Consider the following 23,271-nt stretch of genomic DNA (forward strand, 5'->3'; position numbering starts at 1 on the left):
GAAGGGAGCTCCATGTGGGCCCACGCTGGGGCGGGGCTGGTTGTGCCAGCAGCACGCTGCCTTGTCTCCCAGACATCCTCGAGAACATTCTAGAGTGTGCCAGGAAGGGTGGGGCAATTCCCACAGGACTCCCGGGGCACACTCTGAGTCCCCTGGGGCTGCCGCACAGGAACCCTGACTGGGCAGTTTCAACAGCAGCACTTACTGTCTCTGTCCTGGAGGCCAGAAGTCTACAATCCAGGTGTCAGGGTCAGTTCCTTTGGGCTGGGAGGGAGCATCAGTCCCGGGCCTCTCCCCTTGGCCTGTAGATGGCTGTCTTCCTGTTCAGATGGTGTTTTCCACACAGCTGTCTCCAAATTTCCCCTTCATATCAGGGCAGCAGTTGTATGGGGTTATGACCCACCCTAATGAGCTCATTTTAACCTGATTACCTCTCTACCCCCTCTCCGAATGAGGTCACATTTGGAGGTACTGGAGGTTAGGCCTTCACCATACACATTTGGGGAGGGGCACAGTTCAGCCTGTAACACACCGAAGGGGCTGGGCCAGTCTTCTTGGTTTTGTCTTGGGAAAAGGCATGACCAGGTATCACTAGCCCACTTCTGTCCTGGTTACCGGAATGTGCCTGCTCCCAGCCCACTCAGCTGGCACTTGGCAATGCGTTGGAACCAGCCTGCCTGTCATTCCCTTGCATCATCTTCCCAAGAGGCAGAGTGCAACCTCTGTGCCCCCAAATCCCTTATTTGACCTGAGGTGGCTTCAGGACCTGTGTGTGCACCTGCTGCCTGGCAGGGCCAGCCTGGTGTGGGCTGGCACACTTGGTCCTGTCCTCAGGTCCCTGAGGAGCCTGGGACACCAGCACTGTGGCCTGGGGCAGTGCTGGCTGCCCACCATGACTACAGGAGCAGTGCCTTGTGGCTGCAGTGCCCAGTGTGTCCCTCAAGTCAGGGTCACTGGGGACACACTTGGAGCCTAAGTGCCCCACAGCTGAGCTTGGGAGCTGAAGCCCTTGCTCTTTGCCACCCTGTGGAAGCAGCAGGGCAAGGACACCTGTCAGAGGGGAGTGCTTGCAACAGACTGAACATCACAAAGGGATGGGAAGATGCTTTCAGGACTAGAGTGAGCCCAGAGGTGACTGTCTGGAAACAGATCCTAAGATCGTACAAGTAGGATTTTTGTTGAAATACGGAGGCTCTTCACTCACAGCCATGCTTGCACACAGTCAGGAAGGGAAAGGCTCTAGGTTGCTCCTGCCTGAGGAGCTCTCCTTGTAATAAGCAGGGAGCAGTGCCGGGCACGTTTCAGAGCCATGGCAAGGGGTGGGACACAGTTTCAGAGGGGGGTTGAGAAGCGAAACTGCCCCTGCCCTGACTCTGGCTGTGAGGAGAGGACTCTTGCCCACCCCTGCTGCAGCTGGCCCAGTCCCATCCTGCCTGCCTGCCTGTCCTCCCATTCTCCTTTCCCTTCTAAGCAGGGGTCACTGGGCTGTCGGCTCAATGGGAGGGGGCCACCTTACACTTCCATGTGGAACATTAAGGTGGTTTTGCTTTGCTGGCTTCTGAAACAGCCACCACGCAAACCCTAGTTGGCAGGCACAAATGAACAAATGAGCATGGTGGCTGTAAGTGACTGTCACAGTTAGGCAGCCTTCAGCCAGCAGAGCTGGGAAGAGAGCTCAAGCCCTCACCAGTGCCGCCAGCACTCGGCGCATCCTCACCCTGGGCACAGGTGCCCCCTCCCGGCCTTTGCCTGCTGGGACAGACAAGAGTATTCAAGACTGAGCCTGGTCTAGGTGGTCCAGACCCAGTTGGACCATATAATAAGTTTAAAGTTGTTTTAAGAATGTGGATTCTAAGTAATAAGTGGTAAGAAGTTCCATGGTCTGCAGCTGCATTCCTCCTGCAGAAGCCGGTTCCTAGGTCTAGGTCTCCAGGACCTGTCCACAGTCACTGAAACGCGTTCTAGAATCGATGATGTAGTGGAAAATCTAGATGCAGTTTAGGTCTTTGGCACTGTGCCCATCTCCTTTAAGAACTGTACAGTGGGGCTTGGAAGAGGAAATGTGGTCCCTTTGATGGGAGAAACTGAAGGACCTTTTTGAACTCAAAGGAGCTCCAGGGTTTGGGATTGGGGGCAGAGAAGGCTCCAAGCTGCTCATTCCTTCCTGGGTGAGCCGAACGCGTCCTGGCTGACCTGAGTGCGACCTTCCCAGTCTGCCAGCCAGAGTGCCCCAGGAGGCAGGAACATGTGAAGGTTCTGCTTCAAACTATGAATGAATGGGCTCCTCGTGCCCCTATTATTTTCTGGCCACCCCCGGGGGTCCTGATGGAAGAGAGGCTGGCCTGTGGGGTGCAAGAACCACGATTCACTGCTCCGCCCTGAAGGTGCTTGGTCAAGAGCACCAGGCATGCTGTTAACCTTTGTGTGGGTTTGTGTTTTGGATGTGGCTCCTATACACGACCTACGGATTTTATCTCATAAACCATCTTGACAGATTTTGCTCTTCACTGGGAGCCCTTAATCCATTTAAATGTAATTGACTGATTTATTTAGGCTTTAACAGACTTTCTTACTTTGTGCTTTTTGTTTGTCCCACCTCTTCCGAGGGGCTTTCTCTTCCCTGCCTTATTTTGTATTAACAATGTTGTGGGTTAAAAAAAAATTCAATTTTTTCCTCTGCTGGCCTCAAAATGTAAAGAACTAAAAGGAGAAACACCCAAATTCACAATCATATTTGGGAGGTTTTAGCATATCTTTCTCAGAAATTGATGGAACAAATCAGGAGGGATGTAGAAGATTTGAACAGGCTCCTTAAAAAAATTGGCCTGATTGATGCCCATATAGAACAGTACACCATGGGGCCGGGTGCGGTGGCTCACACCTGTAATCCCAGCACTTTGGGAGGCCGAGGCGGATGGATCACTTGAGGCCAGGAGTTCGAGACCAGCCTGGCCAACACAGTGAAACTCTGTATCTACAAAAATTAGCTGGGCATGGTAACATGCACCTGTAATCCCAGCTACTTGGGAGGCTGAGACACAAGAATTGCTTGAACCCGGGAGGCAGAAGTTGCAGTGAGCTGAGATCATGCAACTGCACTGCAGCCTGTGTAAAGAGTGAAACTCCATCTCAAACAAACAAAAACTGTGTGCCATGGGACTGCTTAATATACATTCTTTTCAAGCATACACAGGACATTTACAAAAATTGACCACATATTAAGCCCTACAGTAAGTTTAAATAAATTTAAAATATTGAAATTATATAGGGTATGTTCTCTGACAATACTTTTACCTTTTAAGCTAGAATTAAATAATAACCAGAAATTCTTATATATTCAAAAATGAGAATTATGCTGCTAAAATAACCCATGTGTCAATGAAGAAATCATAATGGAAATTAAAAATGTTTGCCACTATTATGGTACCACAGACCAGGTGTGGTGGCTCACGCCTGTTGTCCCAAAACTTTGGGAGGCTGAGGCAGGCACATCACTTGAGTCCAGGAGTTTGAGACTAGCCTGGGCAACATATTAAAACCCCATCTCTACTGAAAAAAAAAAAAAAAATATATATATATATATATACACACACACCACACACACCACACACACACACATATACACAAAAATTAGCCAGGTGTGGTGGCATGTGCCTGTAGTCCCAGCTGCGCAGGAGGCTGAGGTGGGAGAATCACTTGAGCCTAGGAGGTGGAGGTTGCAGTGAGCCAAGATCGTGCCACTGCACTACAGCCTGGGTGACAGAGTGAAACCCCATCTCAAAAAAAAAAAAAAAAAAAGAAGGAAGGAAGGAAAGGAGAGGAAAGGAAAGGAAAGGAACCATATCAAAATGTGTAGCATAAAGCAGTATCAGTACTTAGAAATGTATAGACATAAGTGAGTATGTGGAAAAGGAAGGACAGAATTCACAAGGAGAAACAAACAGAACAGCAAAGGAAATCCAAAGAAAAGTTAAAAAGGGTACACAAATACAAGAGCAGAAATTACTGAAATAGCATACATATAAATGATATAATCAACAAAGCCAAAAATCATTTCTTTACAAAGCTAATAACATTGACTACTAGCCTGTGATGAAACCATCAATGAAAACAGAAAGCACAAATAAGCAGTCTCAGAATGAAAAGGTGACATTACTGCAGATGCTGCAGGCTATAGAAAGACAATAAGATGATATTATAAGCAACTTTTTGCCAAAATTTTGAAAATTAAATGAAAATAACTCCCATAAGAATGCAACTTAGACTCAAAAACAAAAGAAAACCTGAATAGTCCCATACCATTGAAAAAAAAAATGCATTAGTGATCAAACATCTTACAAAAGAAACTGTAGGGCCAGGCACTGTGGCTCAGGCCTGTAATCCCAGCACTTTGGGAGGCCAAGGCAGGCAGCTCGCCTGAGGTCAGAAGTTCGAGACCATCCTAGCCAACATGGTGAAACCCTGTCTCTACTAAAAAATACAAAAAATTAGCCAGGCGTGGTGGTGTATGCCTGTAATCCCAGCTACCTGGGAGGCTGAGGCAGGAGAACCACTTGAACCCGGGAGGTGGAGGTTGCAGTGAGCCGAGATCACACCACTGCACTCCAGCCTGGGCAACAAGAGCAAAACTCCGTCTAAAAAAAAGAAAAAAGAAAAGAAACTGTAGGCCCAAAAGGCCTCACTAGTAAGTTCTATCTCACATTTAAAAAGGAAATTATTTCAATAATATACAAACTATTCCAGAGAATGGAAAAATATGGGACACTCTCTGACTCGTTTTACGAGACTGGCGTAATCTTGAAATTTCCAAAACTTGAGGACAGTATAAGAGAACAAAATTACAGGCTAATCTCAAAAAATGTACGTAGGAAAAATACTCAACAAAATATTAGCCAAAGAGAATCTAGCAATATACAAAATGTTTTACTGAGTAAAACGTCATTACCCAGTTGGCTTCATCCTGTAGATCAAGAATGGTTTCAACATTTGAAAATCACCAGTGGTAACCCACAATAATAGATTAAAGGGGAAAATTCACATGATCATCTTAATAGCTGCAGAAAGATCACTTGATAAGAGCCAGCACCCATCAATATTCTAAGTGAACTGGGATGAGAAAGGAAATTTCTTAATTTGATGAGGATTATATACCAAAAAAAAAAGATGATAGCTGTATTAGCCTGTTTTCATGCTGCTAATAAAGACATACCCAAGACTGAGAATTTATAAAGAAAAGAGGTTTAATGGACTCACAGTTCCACGTGGCTGAGGAGACCTCACAATCATGGCAGAAGGTGAAGGAGGAACAAAGGCATGTCTTACATGGTGGCAGGCAAGAGACTATAGGGGAACTGCCCTCTGTAAAACCATCAGATCTCATGAGACTTATTCACTATCACAAGAAAAGCAAGGGAAAAACCCACCCCCATGATTCAGTTACCTCCAACTGAGTCCCTCCCATAATGTGGGGATTATGGGAGCTACAATTCAAGATGAGATTTGGGTGGGGACACAGCCAAACCATATCAATAGCTAATGTGCTTAATGGTGACATATTGAAGTGTTAAAAACCAGTATACCAAAACTAAGTTATATTTACATATACCAACAGCCAACAGTTAGAAAATATTACTTTAAAGATTTTATTTGTAGTAACAAAAAACTCAAGAGCCCAGGAATCAATCTAAAAAAGATTAATGTGGAGAGAACTATTGAGCACTTTTTGTGATTTCCTTAAAGCACAGAAGTTAAGAAACTTGCTCAAAGCTACACAGTTGCTAGGTGAGTTTGAGCTGGGATTCTCTGGCTTCAGAGCTAAGGAAGGCCCCAAAACATGCAGGGCAAGAGGCACACTGAACTCTGGACCTTCACATTAGATTCGTCAGCGTCTGACGCAAATCAGGGAGGAAGAAATAGATTGTTAGAAAAATTAGTAATCTGCAGCATCTATTTGTGTGTTACTTTGTTGAATGCCTGCCCCTCACACCCACCAGCCCCCAGTTGTAAGCTCTGTGGATGAGGCAAATACATATGGTATATCTGGCATCAACTCTGGATCAGCTACATAGTGGGGGTTCAATAAACCTGGATTGAATCTCTGAATAACACTCTTATTTGGGTTTAAGACAGAGAGTGGGCTGGGCGCGGTGGGTCACACCTGTAATCTCAGCACTTTGGAAGGCTGAGGTGGGTGGATCACTTGAGGCCAGGAGTTCGAGAGCAGCCTGGCCAACATGGTGAAACCCCATCTCTACTAAAAATGCAAAAAATTAGCTGGGCATGGTGGCATGCATCTGTAATCCCAGCTACTTGGGAGATTGAGGCAGGAGAATCGCTTGAACCTGGGAGGCGGAGGTTGCAGCGAGCCGTGATTGTGCCACTGCACTCCAGCCCAGGCGACAGAGTGTGACTCTGTCTCAAAAAAAAAAAAAAAGAGAGACCGTGAAGGTGATGGAATAAATTCATCGAAATTTTCCAAGTGTTTATTGGACCCTTGGATTCCAATAGAAACCTTGAGCTGGTACGATCAACACCTCAGGCTCAGCACCGTGCCTCAGTTTCCCATGTGTTAACAGGCCAGTCACACATTGTTATAGAAGACAGAGCATTGCCCTAGGGCATCTCTGTTGACCCTGCATGTCCTCAGACACTCCTTCATCCCCTCCATTTAAAATTTTTAAAAATGATTCTGGCTTGGTGGTAATCTGGACATGGATCTTTAAGATGATGGAGAAGTTCATAGAGCAACAGTTCTCTTCCCTGAGTGCAAATTGGGGTCACTTGAGAGAGATTTAAAAAATCAGGTTTAGGCCCCACCTATACAGATTCTCATTCATGGAGAATGAGATGATTGATAGATGGAGTTGGCATCTATCATCTATCTAGCCATATGTATATGTGTATAAACTTTTTATTAAAATACAATATACAAAAAAAGTACACATTCAATTGGTGTATTTTTAAATTGCTGGAGATTCTGCCGTGGAGCCAGTATTGAGAACCATTCTTGTTGGCAAAACTGTAGAACAATCAGAGTTTACCACTGCTGCCTCCCAGCCATTCCCCCTGCTAACCACAGAGAACTTCTGCATCTATCTGCCTTCCACAGGCAGCATGCTTTTATTTCATGCCAGATTTCAGAGTGCCAGGAGCCCGGGAGCAGCCACTGTAGCTCTCAGCAGGCTGGTGGCACTGCATTAGATGGCAGCAGTTCGCCAGAACAGTGGGCCAGGGAGGGACCACAGGCCCCCAAAGATAAGCAGGCGGAGGTCTCCAGAAGGAGATGTGAGTGTGTGCAAGCCCCGCCAGAGTCCCGGGTCGCAGCTGAGAACAATCGAGCCAGACTTTTCTTTACCTCCCCTCCCCACCAATAATGACACATCTGCTCTGAGTCCCAGTACCTTGGGAAATTCTCAACTAGGAAACTATGTAAATTAATCCATTCTCTTACCCCCTCCCAGGAAATAATTTGTATTTTGCCAGAAACTTTCAATCGACTTTGAGGCTGCTGTGAGCAGAATAGGAAGCTGTTCTGAATCTGGAATGCCTTTGCTCGTCCATCAAACCACACTGAGACCACCTGCTCTGCCGGACCTAGGGCAGAGAGGCAGGAACCTGCATCTCTGGAATCCCTATTTCGGAGGGGAGAGCTGGTCAAGGAAAGGGGCTTCCGTTCCAGCGCCTCGGCGCCATCTGCGGGTAAAGAGAGGCAATGACAATTCAGGGCTACGACTGGTCCCCGTAGGTGGCTGAAGGGAAAACAGAAGCCGTGAAGCCCACCTTCCTACTCCCGAACATTAGCTTAAGGGCTTCCTCAGAGATCCCATGCTGCCTTGTATATGAAGCCACCTTGTGTGTATACTGGACAGAGGGTGAAGAGACGCCTTGCTACCAGCTCTCTTTCTACAGCAGAGCTTGGTTCTGCAGTCACCTTGCTGGAAGGTGGGGGAAGGGCAGCCTCCTTCCGAGGTTCCCCACTGCCGAGAGAATCAGGTCTGTGCCTAATCCTGGCACAGCCTTCCAGAGAGGCAGCCATGGGCAGCGGTGCTGGGTTCGGATGAGGACATCACCTGTGGGGCTGTGGAAGGGGCTTCTACTTGGAGGGAGTGAATGATGAGATCCAGATGAACTTTAACATCACGCCCCAATTTAGGATTTCATATACCTGTCAGGTCTGATGTGAGATTTTTTTTTTTGAGACAGGATCTCACTCTGTCACCCACGCTGGAGTGCAGTGACATGGTCATACCTCACTGCAGCCTTGAACTCCTGGGTTCAAGCAATCCTCCCACCTCAGCCTCCGGAGTAGGTGGGACTACAGGTATGCACCACCACGCACAGCCGGGTTCTTTTTTTTTTTTTTTTTTTTTAAGAGACAGGGTCTTGCTATGTTGCTCAGGTCTGTCTCAAACTTCTGGGCTCAAGTGATCCTTCCACGCTGTCCTGCAAAAGTGCTGGGATTACGGGTGTGAGCCATCATGCTTGGCCAAGATGAATTTGTACCTTGAAAATATTGTGGCCAGGCGCGGTGGCTCATGCCTGTAATCCAGCACTTTGGGAGGCCAAAGCGGGAGGATCACTTGAGGTCAGGAGTTCAAGACCAGCCTGGTCAACTTGGTGAAACCCCGTCTCTACTAAAAATACAAACATTAGGTGGGCGTGGTGGCACATGCCTGTAATCCCAGCTACTCGGGAGGCTGACGCAGGAGAATCACTTAAACCCGGGTGGTGGAGGTTGCAGTGAGCCGAGATCGCGCCATTGCACTCCAGCCTGGGCAACAAGAGCGAAACTCCGTCACAAGAAAAAAAAAAAAAGAAAGGAAAGAAAATATCGTTTGAATGTGTGGCTCAAATAAGATCATTGAAAACATAATTGTAAAATGTTGAAGTTTTGTGCCAATGCGTGCAAATATTTGGAGAGAGAGACCACATTCTCATTTAGACTCTTAAAGCAAACTTCCTGTATTTTCCAGGAATGTTTCCTTGACACTGGCTTGACTTTGTCCCAGATCCCTTACTTCTCCCTGGCAGTGGCGAGTCCCTAACTTGACCCAACGTTGCCTGAGCTGTTCTGTTTACTAACTACAGCAACAGCAACTAACACTTACTGAGAATTTATTATATGTTAATCACAAGAATGACGTTTAATAAGGACCTATGTTGGAAAGATTTGAGAACAGTCCTGCCCTTGACCACTTTTATAAATTAAGGTTTAGTGTTTTTCAACTGACTTTAGCTAATATTTACATCCAGAATGTGCCAAGCACTATGCCATATTATTCCATTATTATGCATTATTTCACTTTATTCTAGCACCAACCAAATTAAGTATAATTTTATCTTGATTTTGCAGAGGAGGAAATTGAAGCTTAGATCAGTCAGTCAACTACTCAACGTGGAGAGGGGGAGGGATGATAGACAAGTCACCCCTGGGCATCCTGCTGGTCTCTCTAGCTATGATATGTACTTGTTTTCCTCAGAGTCTCTTACAGTCTTGCCATATCTGAGTTGGTGCATGTTGCAACTTTGTATAAGAATAAATGTAGACCCAGAGTCTAGACAGTAAAAACATTTATCATTGACCCAATAACTTTTTCCCATAAAAACTTTTGACACCCCACTATTTCCCAGCATTGCACCCTGGATTTTATTGGTAGAGATTTAATTTACAGTAGCATCCTAGGCTGGCTCGTGTGCACGTGGTCAGCTGAGGGCCAGATCTGGGCTTTCTTTGTTGCTGCTCATCTCCCTGGCATGAATGAGGGACTCAATGAGAGAAACATCTAATGGGGTGCACCAGAGAACTCACACTCTTGGCCCATCTCCTACTTCCCACCCGAATTCAACTCTCGACCCATCTCTGAGAGACATTTGATCAGAATTTCTTCAGGCAGGAAAGCTGACATGGAAACATGAACAGGTGAGGAGACAGTAACAGGGACATGGCCTAGCCTGCAGATCTCCCTGTCTGGGCACCTGTAGTGAAGACACCAGGAGCTGGGTCCCTCACCTGGAAGAAACCGTGCCTGCAGCCCTTTTCTCCTCCAGGATCTGAAAGCAAGGTGCCAGGCTGGGCCTGGTGACTCAAGCCTGTAATCCTAGCACTTTGGGAGGCTGAGGCAGGAGCATTGCTTGAGGACAGAAGTTCGAGACCAACCTGGGCAACATAGCAAGACCCCATCCCTACAAAAAAAATTAAAAAATAACAGCAAGTTGCAGAAGTAACCAAAACCCCTTATCACCCCATCCACCTCGTGGCAGTCCTGAGACAAGGATCTAAGAAAGGAAAGTAAGTTTACGTGAAAGGATAATTTGGAGAATGTCCACTATTTACACAGACCCTGGGTCAGTCAACAGAGTAGGGGAGAGACTGCTGGTCCCTCTGCTCTCTTAGCCTTGTTCTGTGGTTTGTATCCCTTCATTCCTGGCAGGGAGCGTAGAGGAATCAGAGCCTCTTGGGGTGGTCAAGGCAGGGCAAAGACCTAGGGTCGGGTCTTGCTGCTTGCCAAGGCCCCGTGGCAATTCAGGGTGACTTCCTGTCTTGGCACAGGCAGGAAAGGTGACACCACAAAGAGTCGACTGGTGCCCTGGCTGCTGTTCTCCCAGAGGATGCAGGGGCTGCACTGCTCCTAGGACTGCATAGCCACCCAAGTGATCCTAATATCGAGCATCGTGAGCAGCAAGGGAAGGGCAGGGCTGGGTGGGGACAGCTGCTGCAGCCACGGTCAGTCCCCCAGGCAGGGGAACAGCCTTCCAGCAGGGTCTTGGTGACACTCTTATTGATCGGATCCAGAGCCAGACCTTCTGTTAGGGGCTAGCTCAAGGCCAGAAACCTGTAGCTCAGGAGAGCTTGGCTTTAGATTTCTAGAAATAATGGGAACAGTTGCCAAGTCACTGGGAAAGAGCATCTTCTTAAATGTTGTGCCCTGGCACCTTGCTTTCCTCACTCTAGTCTCAGCTTTGGCTGAAGGGGTCAGAGGCAAGGTTAAGGGCTCTCTGTTGAGGGGCTGGTGGATCTAGTCAGAGAGGCCACTTCAGTGGAGTAGTGCTGAGATCTGTCAGCCTGGGAAGATTGGCAGGAGGCCATAGGCACTCTGGGGGCTCATACTGGGCTGAAATCCTCATGACTGGGCTGGAGTATGAGCCCCAGGAGTCCAGGATCATGGAGAAGATGGCTTTGCTTGGGATGGAGGAATTGAACAGCTTCTTGGACACCTCCTTAATGGATGTCTAAAAGGGTTCTTCCTCTTGCTGGGAGAAGCCAAGCTTGGAGGTGGGTTCCAAAACCTTGTCTGGAGGTGCTGAGGCCCTGAGAATTGTAGGTTGGGCTCTTTCAGGCTAGGAGAAAACAAGATCTGTTTCTACCAGACCTGACTTTCCTCCCTCTCTCCCTCTGCTAACCATCAGTATTTCAAAGACTCCTGGGTTGGGGATGTAAACCCAGTATAGGAGGTCTTTGTCCTTGAAATGAGAGGCTGGGACAAGTCCTTCCAGGGGTGGACTGACTACTCTTGGAGATCTGGGATGGGAAGATGCATCTTTGCAAGGTAGGCACTCCAATTTGATGGCCTCCAGGAGAGGCACTGCCTCCCCTGGCTGGATTCCTCTAAGAGAGGTTTCTGCTTTTGTCCAGTCCTGAAGCAAGAAAAGGGGTTGCTCCTTCCTCAGTTAGGATCACCTGGGGGCTTGTGAACTCTCTGGCTGTGATGACTGAATCTGAGCTCATTAGTTTATGGGTGTAGCCCCCAGGGAAAGTTGGATCTTCACTGAGGGCTGCAACACCAAGGCCTGTTCACGGGGAATTAAGTGGGCCAAGGTGTGAGTGGGCATCTGGGAGTCCAGGTTGGATGCACAGATCCCTGAAAAGTTCTGAAGTGGGTCATCTCTGCTATTTAAATACCTGGGGCACCCCCCAAGTAGCCACTGGCATTGAAGCAGATGGCCCAGAAGAAGACCTTGCCTTTTGGTGGATATTTCACTAAAAACATATTAGGGAGGAGGCTTGTCAGATGAAATACTTCCAGCCTGATGTGGAGTGAGCTTCAATTAGGGGAAATGTTTCTCCATCCTCGTATAGATGTCTTCCAGTCACGTGTTCCCGTCCATGTTGAAGGCAAATTGAATCATATCCAGTCAGGCTGGGGCACCTCATTATTAGCGGGCTCTGATCCCAGGGCAGTTCTCTGTCTCCATTGCTTGCTGCTGCTGCTGGAGCCCGACCCATCAGAACTCATCTTTCCAAGTCAAGAGTGAAGCACAGCTCCCTCGTGTCTGCCTGGAACAGGCTCCAGGGGTTTGGAGGATGAGTTCTGGAGGGCGAGTTTGAAGAATAAACTTCTAGGACCACCTGTTGCTACTGTCTTTTCCTTTAGTGGTCAAGAATGAGACATAGTTCAGACTATTGCCATCTTTGGGGACAGCCATCATCTGGGTGTTGGGTGGGGGTGGGGGCGATTAATAACCTTGATTCCAGTTGGAAACTTTCAAGGGTCAGACACTGCTGCCTCCCAGGAGCCCTGCAACCTGGCTAGGATCAGGTCAAAGGCCCTGAGAACGGTCTGAGGTCAAAGCCCTGAGAACAGTCTGAGGTCAAAGCCCTGAGAACGGTAAGGGGAGGGGAGCAACCAACATTAGTGTAAAACCCAGAATCTGAGCCTGAGAACAGAAGCTCTGATGTCTGAGAGCAAAAATGAAGTCCCAGCTCTAGAACAGAGAGCAAATTCACTTTTCCTCTGCCTTTTTGTTCTAGCAGGGCCCTCTATGGATTGGATGGCACCCACTCGCTTTGGTGAGGGCAGGTTTTCTTTCAGTTGACTGATTGAAATGCCAGTCTCTCTCAGGAACACCCTCACACACACCCAGAAGTGATCTTTTACCAACTATCTGGACATCCCTTGGCCCAGTGAAGTTGACACATAAAATTACCCATCACAGAAGCTCAACTCAACTAGCCAAGACAAAAGGAGAAATAGGCCGGGCATGGTAGCTCACACCTGTAATCCCAGCACTTTGGGAGGCCGAGGCAGGTGGATCACTTGAGGTCAGGAGTTCAAGACCAGCCTGGCATGGTGAAATTCCATCTCTACTGAAAATACAAAAAAATAGCCAGGCGTGGTGGTGCGCACCTGTAGTCCCAGCTACTTGGGAGGCTGAGGCACGAGAATCATTTGAACCCAGGAGGCAGAGGTTGCAGTGAGCCAAGATCATGCAACTGCACTCCAGCCTGGTGACAGAGAAAGACCTTGTCTCAAAAAAAAAAAAAAAAGAAAAGAAAAAAGAAATATATTGGCTCAATGAAGTCATGGGAATGATTGCTTCAAGAAGCAGGCAGAATTACAGGGATAAGAGATTTATTGGGAAGTAATTGCCCCATCAAAGATGAAAAAGGGAGAAAGCAGTCTCAGGTATGATGAGCATCCAACCCCTCTGCAAAGAGAGCTGGGGGTGGGGGGAACAGGATTGTGGAGTTGGAGCCTCAGACCCCAATGCACAAATTCTCAGACACCTCGACAGAGAGCTCTGGCCCAGAGAGCTTATTCGCCGGCTTACTGGACGATTTCCACTTTGGGTAGAAATTGCCTGGTGTGGTCACTGGCTGGGGACTTCCTGGGAGGAACATGGCCTTGGCTCACAAGCTGAGGTGGACCCTGGATGCACTGACAGCAGCCAGCTGTCAGCTCACCATCCTCTTCACAGAGGAGCAGCATTGGGTTTGGAAGGGAAATCCAAGGGCGCATCTCTCCATGGTTGCCACAGAAACAAGGGATACAGTTTGGCCTAAGGAATGCCAAGAATCTGTGGCTCATCTGATACAAAGATCTTCTTCGCTCCTCATTCCTACTTTACTATGGGGTCAGCTCCATTCTCCCTCACTGAAAACCAATCTCATTCACATGATAAGAAATATGGCCTATGGAAGCTTCCATGTGTTACTTCCTATGGCTTTTGTTACCCAAGAGGGTCTGACTCACACGGTCACTGGTCCAAAGTTCAAAATCCCGGGGAAGGGTGCCAACTGGCCCAGCTTGGGCTGGGTTCCCTCTCCTGGACCAGTCACCTGGTGCCAGGGCCAGGACCATGCAGAAACACAGCAGCTCCATCTCACCAAGAAGAAGGAGGGGGTACTTTTTTTTTTTTTTAGAAAAGCAGCAGCACTGACTACATAAAATTAGATATCTGTTCCAAATGTTCTACACATCTTGCCTCCATTTCCTCACTCCAATTCACCCTTCAGACATTCGCAATCTAACTTTTGCCACCATCATTCTACTGAAGCAGCTTTCTAAGTGACCGCCCATGAGTTTATAGTTAATAAAGCTGATGGTCCTCTTGAACTGTCAATATAACAGTTGCTAACATAGGACTGGCTCTAGCTATTGTGCCCACTGCAGTAGATACTTGGGCCTGACTGTCCAGCCTGAGGGCCAGCATTTCCCTGGGAACTCCCATTTCTTCCATAAACGGGTGGGACATGACATCCATAGGACAACGATCATAGCTGAACAATCCTGGGATCAATTTGACCTTAGCTTAGCCAGATTCTTTCTTCCAGGAGTCTGGACTTGAGAAAGTTAGTCAATTGTTTGAATGACTACACCAGTAACTGGTCAATGTGGAAGCTGTGAAGAGGCCACCTTTGCTGTGCTCTATGAGTGAAGAAGCAAGAAAGCTGGTCCACAGGGAAGGAAGGAAGGAATGCACAGAGAAACAGGGGAGAAAATAGCACATCTGGTGAGTAACCCTGGAAGAAAGCAGTTGTGGGGGGCACACAGCAGAGCAGAAGCTGAAGGGTGGTCACTTAGAGGGTGCATTGCCCTCATTAGGGAGCCCCTAATGAGGAGCCCCACACAGGGAGCAAGTGACCTAGAAGAACTCAGCAAAGGACCTCATGAGAGACAAAGTCACTATTCCAGCAGCATCCTGCCACACAGAGGACACCTGGGTTGGGTGACAGCAACACTGGTCAGATGGGAGGCATTCTCCTTCCCCTCCTTCCTGTCATCCCCCTGGGGGAGCCAACTGGGGCCCAGGGTGTGAGGAAGAGCAGTGAAAGAACAAGATGGAGATCATTGAGACCTGGGCCCCTTTTCCCATCACAGCAGTCCCCAGTGAGATTGGAGAGATGCTTCAGAGTGGATGAGATATAGAAGTTGTGGGTTAGATGGTGTTAGACTTTTTAGTAACTGAAAATGAGACTATTCTAACATCCAAGATATATTAGGATCCACCTAACATATGGTCCAGGAGTGGGTGTGACCAGAACTTCTCCTGCCTCTGTACACTCACTACCGTGTCATGGGTCTTGGCTGCTGTTCCCACCAAAGACTGTTTTCCCACCTCTTAAACCTTGGGGGGCTTTGTAACTTGATTTGATCAAGAGAATATGGCTGAAGTGACATTGTGTGAGTGCTGCAGCCATGGCTTCAGGAAGCCCTTACAGATTCTGCACCAGCCCCCTCGGAATACAGAGCTGGCATGTCGGAGGCCCAGGTCAGCCTCCTGGAGGAGGAGAGAGAGGCCTAGCCAATAGCTAGCACCAACCACTGGACATGAGAACAGGACCGTTTTGGACCACCCAGATCCAGCTGAGCCACAAGGTAACTGTACCTGCAAGAAGGAACCCAGGTGAGACCAGCCAAAAACCACTCTGCTGAACCCAGTCCAAATTGCTAACCCACAGAGCTGTAAGCAAATAAAAGGTTGTTTTGAGTGGCTCAATTTCGGAGCGATTTGTTATACACAATAAAAAAGTGATATAGCAAAGAAGGCAGATACAACAGAATGGGTTTGAATGCGACAATGAAAGAAGAAAATAAAGTTATTTCTTGCCACTTCCCAAGTCCAGCTCATTTAATTTACAAGCAATATTTGCAAAAGGCAGATCCCTGCAACAATATGAGATTTTTCCCCCCGGGTATTCTCAAGTGCCTAAATACCTACTTGGATTAAAATAGATAATTCTCAGCTGGGCACAGTGGCTCAGGCCTGTAATCTCAGCACTTTGGGAGGCCAAGGCAGACAGATCACTTGAGGTCAAGAGGTCGAGACCAGCCTGGCCAACATGGTAAAATCCTGTCTCTACTAAAAATACAAAAAAAAAAAAAAAAAAAATTAGCCGAGCATGGCGGCAGGTGCCTGTAATCCCAGCTACCCAGGAGGCTGAGGCAGGAGAATCATTTGAACCCAGGAGGCAGAGGTTGCAGTGAGCCGAGATCGTGCCACTGCGCTGCAGCTTGGGCGACAGAGTGTGACTCTGTCTCAAAAAAAAAAAATAGATAATTCTTATCTCTGGACTCTCCCCTTGTCCCACTCTGCAATGTTTCCCTTCGGACATCTCCTCACAGAGCTGTGGAAAGCTCAGAAGGCCCCTCTCTGAAGCCTGACTGCTGGTCACCAGCACTGGCCCTCAGAAGGCTGCTGCCAATCAGGGCCGAGGAGAAGCTGTGACCTTGACTGGGAATAGAAGTGGGGGCGAGGGGTGAGCTAGCTCTGCTTTCTTTCCTGAAACAGCAAAATGAGACAAGTGTGTGCACGCTGTGCTGCTGCAGCTGTGAAATGAAAAGCTTCTCATTAGCATCCTTTGCACAGGGGTAGGGGTGGGGGATAACTCAAGAACAGCTCTCAGAGTGCAGAGCTGGGGCTTCTGTTCCCAACCCAGGCCCCCGGCAGGCCCCCTAGGTATGTCATCTGCTTCCAGCCCAGCTAGGCAAGTGTGCTTCCATCTGGGTTGGGGAGAGGGATGGGTGGAAGGCTCCGGTGGGATAATTGTGAGTCCTGATCTGGTCCCAGAATGTGAGCCCACCTTAGTTGTGGAACCCTGGGACCCCCACCCTCCCCAGCCTACTGAGCAGGGAGGGGCATGCAGAGCTGGGTGGAGGGGAAGCAGCTTCCTCTGGCCACACAGGCTCTTCCTGTGCCAGGGGCAGCCCAGGCACAAGATGACAAGGAGAACCGGAAACTAGCCAGCAGGGCCTGCCCTGCAAAATCATGGATTTCCTCTTTCCCTCCCTCCCACCCTTCAGGCCCCAGCAGAACATCTCTCCTCCAGGCCTCCGTTCTCTCATGCAGGATGAGAGCAGAGGTTCTTAAACCAGCTCTGCGGACTATGGGAGCCCACGGAGGGGCTTAAAGTGGATGTCCACATACCCTCTAAAATTATGTGCAAATCATTCTTTCTATGCACATTACTCTGAAGGGAGCTTTAAACAACTAAATGCTTGGTGGTTTCCTAAAGGCTAGGAACCATCGGTCTAGAAAATTCTCAGGCCTCTCCAACACTAACATTCCTGCTTTCCCCTTTCTGTCTGCTTTCCTGAGTGTGGTTCTCAGCTCTCTTCTTAGTTCAGGTAGCTCTCTTCTCATCTAATACATATACTTTGCAGTAATGGCCAATGAAGGTGGTATATTACAGTGAGACTTTAAATGGGACATGCAGAGTATGTGAAACATACCAGATATCTAACTCACATAATTGCATTTGAGCAGTAAGTTTAGCTTTAACCATCTCAGCAGCCACATGAGAAAATGGATCGCTGAATTTATTAACTTTGGGATTTGTATTTGCTGGCATCCTTAGTCCACAGCTATAATTCTGCAGGGGTGGATTTTAGGCACTCAGATTACCCAGTAGGGGAGGGATTTTGAGATGGGTAGGCCTTGTAAAGGCTCCTTTTCCGCCTGTACAATTCAACATATGTGTTGTGAGTGCTCAAATGTGCCAGGTCCTGGAAATACCAAGACAAAAAAACACGACTTCTGCCCTCGAGATGTTCCCAGTGGGCCTGGAGAGATGAGGCTCCTACAAGGGCGTAACCTTTCTAAACCCCGGTTTCCTTACCTGAGAAGTGAGGACAGTAACCCCGTACCAAAGGGGGCTTAGGGGATTTAAGTAGGAGCCCCAGTCACTGGAGGCGCTCACACATGTTAGGCACACATGGACACACCCAACAACTGCAGGCGACATCTGGTAAGGTGGGAAGCAGAGGAACCATGACAGCTTAAAGGAGGAGATTGTTGTGTGCTGGGATCATTGGGGAAGGACACCCCCAGGAGGTGGCCCCCATCTGTGCTCGAAAAATAGGCAGATTTAAAAGGGAAGTCAGGGCTGTGGGCACTTTGTGATGGGGAAGCCCAGGGAGGCCGGGGCAGGAGGCAGGAAGGACCACACGGCCTGGAGACAGGAACAAGACTGCTTGGTGTAAGGGAGGGTGTGTACCCAGGAGGTTTGGAAAATAAGTCAAAAGTTTGTTGGGGCCAACTGTAGAGAGCCTTGAGTTAGAACAGATATGTATTGCACACTGGCTAGGTGGGTACTCTGCTCTGTGCCAGGGAAGCTTGCCACCCCCAGAGGGATGCACAGCATAATGTGGCACAATGTGTCAACCGCTAAGGCCTCTGGATATTCAGATGAGCAGAAGTTTCTATGCTGGGGCGTGATAAGTTATAAGGAAGATCAGCCTGACAGTTGGAGGATAGATGGGGAAGCGGAGCTGGGGAGAAGTCAGAGGGGCACACGATAGGAGAAGGTTGCCCACTGGCCTGGGCTTGGGGGGATGGTACCGGGAGGGTCAGGGGCAGCAGGGGCAGCAGGGCCGGCATCTGCAAAGGATGAGCGTGCTATGATGCGAGCTCCGTCATTCTGGAGAAAGAGGATCCTGAGGACACAGCCTACTCTGAAGAGAGCCTCATCCACCCAAAATATAGCCCTTCTAGGGAGAAGCTGAGACGGACAAGGGCGAGGCCTTAGGAGTTCTCCTGGAAGCCCCGCAGTGACACCTCAAGAGAGAAAATCCCAGCGAGGAAAGGGGCACTGGGCCCGTGGGAATCCTGTCTTGCTGGGCCGGAGGGGAGCCCTGGGTCTGGCTCCTGTAGAGCCTGAAATAGAATCCAATTTGCGATGCCCCTAATGATGTTATGTAATGACATTGCATAAGCCCATTACATAAATCAAAGTCCTGCTATTGACCAAGAATGTCCCCTGCCCGAGGCTGACCTAATCCCATGCCTGAAGGCTCAGTCCTTTGTCGCAGTTGGATAAATCTGTTTCCTCAAGCCTCTGTCAAACCCTCCCGACCTCAACGTCTCTGTCTTTAGGGTTCCTGGGGCCTCCTTCTCCATTGCTGCTTCTCCACTGTGTGAGGCCTCAGTACGACACTCACTCATCCTTCCCCAGGTGAGGCCTCCCAGGAAGGACAGGATTCCGGTCCTTCCACCAGCGTGGAATTGTGGCCGTGCGCCCTCTTCTGGGGGTCTTGCACACTCTCTCTGACTGTGAAATCCAAGACACCTCTGGTTAAAAGACATTTCAAGGATCAATAAGTGATTGAAGAGGTTTTCTTCCCTGTGGGGCATGGGGGGCCTCCCCAGGACCCTGGAGTAAACAACTACGAGAACAACTACGACCCTGGAGTTAACAACAACTCAAGTCCTTGAGTCCCAGGGGCAGAAAAAATCTTTCACTACTGGAAACCAGCATGTTCCCTGCATGCACTCACCAACCTGTCTGGCTTCAGTCAGCCCATCTGTCTCCCTAAACATACTAGCAGAAGCCCTCCCACCCTCAACCCACCTCGCCAACCCCCACCCCGGCTCCCCTTCAAGCCCTCTCCCCAACATAGGCAACATCTTCCCCAGGAGGCTGTCTTCATCTATGTCTCTCCACAAGTAAATCCTGGTGTGCACACCACCACCCCCGACACATAAACACAATTTACAGAAACACCAAACAAAACAGTCATGTTTGATGGAAACAGGCTGAGTTTCCAGCTGCTCCTAGTGTCTCCTAAAAGTCAACTGTTTACTGTCATATCAAAGCTATTTGACTGTTATAGGACTAGGAAAAAATTAAATTTAAAAATCACACGAAGAATAAAGTAACACGAAGCAAAACTGTTTATGTTTTATCTTTTTTTTTCAGACAAACAAGGTCTTGCTCTGTCACCTGGGCTGGAGTGCAGTGATCAGTCTTGGTTCACTGTAACCTCGAACTCATGGGCTCAAGGGATCTTCCTACCTCAGCCTCCTGAGTCGCTAGGACTACAGGCCTGCTACTATGCCTGGATAATTAAAAAAAAAAAAATTTGTTTTGTAGAAATGGAGTCTCCCTATGTTGCCCAGGCTGGTCTTGAACTCTTGGCCTCAAGTGATTCTCCCACCTCGGCCTCCCAAAGTGCTGGGATTAGAGGTGTGAGCCATAGTGCCAGCTTTTGGCTTTTTTGAGTGATATGACACCTCTCCAAAACATAGCACAGGGTGGATCCAAGAGCTCCTGGGGATAAGAGCTGCCAGAACCCACAGGTCCACTCTCACGGGCTCTGATTAGAGCTGCACTGCCCCATTCCCTCCCAATACCAGCAGCCCTCATTTCAGCCTCTGCTCCCCCAACTTTGACACAGTATTTTACTCAAGGTCTCTGTTACGAATTGAATTGTGCCCCCCAAGAAGTCCAAAAAGTTGTGTTGAAGTCCTAGCCCTGGCCCCAACCTATGAATATAGCCTCTTGAAAATAGGATCTTTGCGGAGAAAATCAGGATGAGGTCGTTAAGGTGGGCCGTTCTCCAATATGACTGTTGTCCTTATAGGAAGAGGAGGAACACAGCCATGCCCAGAGTGGAGGAGACCCAGGAAGAAGGTGATGGGAGGATGGAGGTAGAGATTGAAGTGATGTGTCTGTAAGTCAAGAAATGGCCAGGAGAAAGGCCTGGAACAGAGTCTGCCCTTGAGCCTCCAGAGGGAGTGTAACACCTGATTTCCCACTCATAGCCTCCAGACTGTGAAGGAATAGATTTCTGCTGTTTTGAGCTATGCGGTGTGTGCCACTTTGTAAAGGAGGCCTCAGGAATCGAACACAGTAGCTTCGGTGAACACAGTGTCACATGGCACAGCTCTCCCCTTGCCTGGGTGCAGGGGGCAGCAATGTCAGCAGGACAACTTTCAGGCAATTCTCAGAGACTGAGGCTTGGATTGGGCCCAGGCTGGCCAGTGTCGTGGGAGTCTGTGAGGCCTCGACCCTCTTCCCAGGTTGCTATCTGCCTGCAACCTGCCTGCCTGCATCCTGAGACTTTGCTACCTTCCTTCCCCCCTTCCTTCCTTGTGTTCTCTCAGAGCTGTACCTGTCTGTACTGCCTGGTCTTGGTATATCACCTGCTTGGACATCAGCCACCCTTTCTCAGTGCCTCGATTCAGGATGCCATAATATATGTTTTCCATGAAATGAAACTTCATTCTGCCTGCCGATTCCTACCTATTTTAAATCATAGCTGACGTCCATGCCTCAACAAAGATCCCATAGCTGTAGCTCCATGATTCATGATCGCGTCTGGAAAGGGAACATTTTGCAACAGATGGCCAAGCCCAACCTCCATGGCTTCATGCTTCTTCCCAGGTCTCTGCCACCCAGCGCTGTCCTCTCCCAGGAGACAGATGCATGTTAATGCCACGTGTGTATGTAACAGGTTTCCTGGCTGCCTGGAAGCCTGGTCCCCAGTTGCTTACAGTCTTGGCAAGTTAATTCACCTCCTCAGAGACGCCCTCCTGACCTCCAGGTGTGAGTCCCTGCTCCTTGCTCTTTGTTCCATGATCCTTTGCACATACTTCTCTTACTCATCAGCCCACTAGGTCCAACCACGAGTCTGTGATGCCCTGAAGACCTTGAATGTGTGTCCTGAAGACCCCTCTCTGCCAGGGGACAGTGGAGCTTGGTGTTTAAAAGCCCAGGTCCTAGGAAAATGCAAATCAAAATCATTCTGAGATACCACCTCAAAGCCATGAGGATGGCCAGTATCAAAACCCAGAAAATAACAATTGTTGGCCAGGATGTGGCGTCATTGGAAGCCTCATGCATGGCTGGTGAGAATGTGAAATGGTGCAGATGCTGTGGAAGACAGTATGTCAACTCCTCAAGAAATTAAAAATAGAATGACCATATGATCCAGCAATTCCATATTTGGGTATATACCCAAAAGAGCTGAAAGCAGGCACTCAAACAGATATATGTACACTCCTGTTCACAGCAGCATAATTGACAATACCATAATGTGGAGGCAACCAAGTGTTCATTGATGGATGATTGGATAAACAATGTAGTGTAGACATGCAATGGAATATTCAGCCTTAAGAAGGAAGGAAATTCTAAGACCTGCTACAGCATGGATGAACCTTGAGAACATCATGCTAAGTGAAATAAGCCAGTCACAAAAGACAAACGCTGTGTTATTCCACTTATAGGAGGTCCCTAGAGTAGTCGGATTCATAGAGATAGAAAGTAGAATGGTAGTTGTCAGGGATTGGGAGAGGGGAGAATAGGGTTTAATAGGCACAGAGTTTCAGCTTTGCAAGGTGTATTAGTCAGGATTCTCTAGAGAAAGACAACCATGGGGTGTGTGTATATACATATAGAAAGAGATTTGTTTTAAGGAATGGGCTCATGTGATTACAGGGGCTGGCAAGTCCAAAATCTATAGGGTGCCTTTGGCTGGCCGGAGACCTAGGGAAGAGCCGATGCCTCTGCTGGCTGAATTCCCTCTTCCTTGGGGGAGGTCAGTCTTCTGTTCTGTTCAACTGATTGGGTAAGGCCTACCCACATTATGGAGGGTAATCTGTTTACTCCAAGTCCACCAATTTAAATGTTAATATCATCCATAAACCCTTATATAAACATATAAAGATAATGTTTGATCACATATCTGGGCACCATGGTCTAGCCAAGTTGACACAGAAAATTAACCATGACACAAGATGAAAAGAGTTCTGGAGATGGATGGTGGTGATGGTCACATAACGTGAATGTTCTTTATGCCACTAAACTGCAAACTTAAAAATGGTAAAGATGTTACATTTTATGTTATGTGTATTTTGCCACAGTTTTAAATAATGTAATTTTTTAAAAAGCACAAGCTCTAGAGTCAGACCACCAGGTTGCTTTCTTGCGTCAGGTATGGCCTCATGTCTGTGCACAGGTCATGGAGACTCTCTGAGCTTCCTTCACCTCATCAAAATAACTAGACTGGGGCGGACACAGTGGCTCATGCCTGTAATCCAAGCACTTTGGGAGGCAGGCAGATCCACTTGAGGCCAGGAGTTCAAGACCAGCCTGGCCAACATGGTGAAACCCCATCTCTACTAAAATACAGAAAAATTAGCTGGACATGGTGGCACGTGCCTATAGTCCCAGCTACTCCGGAGGCTGAGGCACAACAATTCCTTGAGTGCGGGAGGCAGAGGTTTCAATGAGCCGAGATCATGCCACTGCACCCCAGCCTGGGCAACTGAGCA

This window comes from Nomascus leucogenys, chromosome 13, assembly GCF_006542625.1.
Source record: "Nomascus leucogenys isolate Asia chromosome 13, Asia_NLE_v1, whole genome shotgun sequence".
Classification (NCBI taxonomy): domain Eukaryota; kingdom Metazoa; phylum Chordata; class Mammalia; order Primates; family Hylobatidae; genus Nomascus; species Nomascus leucogenys.